This window comes from Anneissia japonica, unplaced genomic scaffold (assembly GCF_011630105.1).
Source record: "Anneissia japonica isolate Jap-2015-1 unplaced genomic scaffold, ASM1163010v1 scaffold288077_len231462_cov166, whole genome shotgun sequence".
NCBI lineage: Eukaryota > Metazoa > Echinodermata > Crinoidea > Comatulida > Comatulidae > Anneissia > Anneissia japonica.
The window spans coordinates 154,267-156,598 of NW_022693316.1; positions in this window are offsets into that span (position 1 = coordinate 154,267).

The window sequence follows — 2,332 nt, forward strand, 5'->3', positions numbered from 1 at the left end:
CTCCTTCCACATTATGATATACTGCAAATGGATGCACTGTGGCTTGACTATTATCCCAGTAATAGCCCTGTATAGCATCTTGAACGAGGAAACTGTAGTTTTCAGCAAAATTTAATAAGATGATAGCTGTGTCTGGTTGTAAGGATTGCTTTAATGATTGCAGGTATGAAGACTGTGATTTGGTGATGAAGTGTTAATGTTAATCCACTTCTCCATTTGAGCAGTTTTTTGTCCTCATCTGATATCTGATTAACTGCAAAGAAGCCAGCATCGCCTCTCACAAAATTTTTCTTATGGCAGGAATCATTCAAATTTAAACCAATGCTGCATTTGGATAACTCGGATGATGTTCCCTCCATCGTGATGATCTAAATGTTGATATCTGAAGTATATATTCCAACACTATGCCTTATACAAATGTGTGTATAAAAGTGTGCTGCACCTTTAGACAAGATGTCCAGTGTAACAATTAATAAACAATGTTTATCTTGGTATGCGTGGCATGATGTATGGTTTATAACAATTTACTTTCAAGACCCATGTTTAAATTAAAAAATAGTTACCATTGGTGTATGCAAACTTGTATGAAATATTAATGTCAAATTGTTTAATTATTGCATTCATCACTTTATATTGCCATATTATGACTGCAGAAATGCCACATTTAAACCCTGTCACATTACTTTGAAGGAGTTGAGTAGTAAAGCTGAAATTTTGTGTACATATTACTATGATACCTATCTTCGACAGGTTAGAGTTTCAAAAATTATTTCAACTGATCGCGGGGTCATCCGGGGTCACGAACGTCGAGCCATTTAAAGGATTTTTCTGGTTGAGGCCCATTTTGATTTAAAGCTTTAATGGGATTGTTATTACTTCTGGATGTAGTCCTGTGACCATAGATTATATTCAAGTAGAATGGAGCCCATGTTACCCCTAGTTTTCATTCAGGGTCACCCCAAAATTTGAAAAAAAAACTTAATCGCTCATTCTGGACCCTACTTTAGGCAATCATAACTTGAAATCTAAAGATGATACTTTAAATCTTTTTTTTGGCAAAAAGTAAGTCAGAATACCAACTTTGAGCTCTTTGTCTTGTCCGTAGGCCGAAATATGGCATTCTGAAATCCGAAATTATTCAAAATGTCACTTTTCGCGATTCGCGAGTGCGTAAAATTACCAGAAAATTTCAAAGGGCCATATATCAAAAACGACATGGAGTATGACTTTCATATTTTGCATGTGTCCATGTGAGCAACATATCATCATTCTGACCAAATTTCATTAAAATCTGAGGGGGTCACCTGGGGACCTCTGGTTGATTTGACATGGAATGACCCAATTGTGTGTCATTTGTGTGTGTTACCCCAACAGTCTGTGTAACATCAGTGTCTTGTAGTTGCCCAGATTGCATACTACGATGCACAACATGTACTTGCTGCTGATACAAAGTGTCGAAGGCAAACGTGTACATTAGACAGTTTCTCAACCACATAAAAGGGTCCTTGCCATGGTTTGGCTAATTTCTTAGTTTGTCCAGATTTTAAGACTGGAGTGTGCATATACACTGTGTCACCAACATGAAAAGTGTTATTCTGAACTTCTGCTGCTGTCTGTTTGACAATCGCTGCTTTACCGTCTTGTAGTGTCAATTCTGCAGCTCTTCGTGCAGCATCTAACTGTGATAACAAATCCGCTATGTACTGTTGTGCAGATTTAGGAATATCCTCAAGAGCAGGAAGCTGATGCACGAATGGTGTCTGCAAGTACCTTCCATATACAAGAAATGCAGGGGTGATTCAGTGCTATCTAAACACGGTGATGTATTATGGACAAATTGTGTAAAAGGCAGGTATTTGTCCCATTCATTGTGAAAATCCTCGAGTTGCTTTGACAATGATGCTAAAATGAAAGACATGCACCGTTCAGTTTGTCCGGTACATTGGGGGTAGGAGGTTGTTTGAGTCTTCTTTGTATCCATGAGCTGACCCAGCTAGCAAAGCGACGTTGGCCCAACGTTGGTAAACGTTGGCAAGCGTCGGTAAGCGTCGGGGTCGGATATCTGACGTTGGTACGACGTTGGTGTTTGGTTGCATAATTTGGTCGGAGAGGTAACGTCAATCCAATATTGGAATTTCACGTTGGCCCAACGTATGAATATATTTGTCGATTTTCCGATGTCGTCCCAACGTTGGTAAGCCGTCGTAAATATTCAGTCTGACTACCGACGTTGGCACAACGTCACGATTTGTTACTGGCCCGACGTCGGCAAACTACTAAAAAGATGGTTGGGTACTACCGTTGGCCCGACGTTGGTCTCTTATACACATCT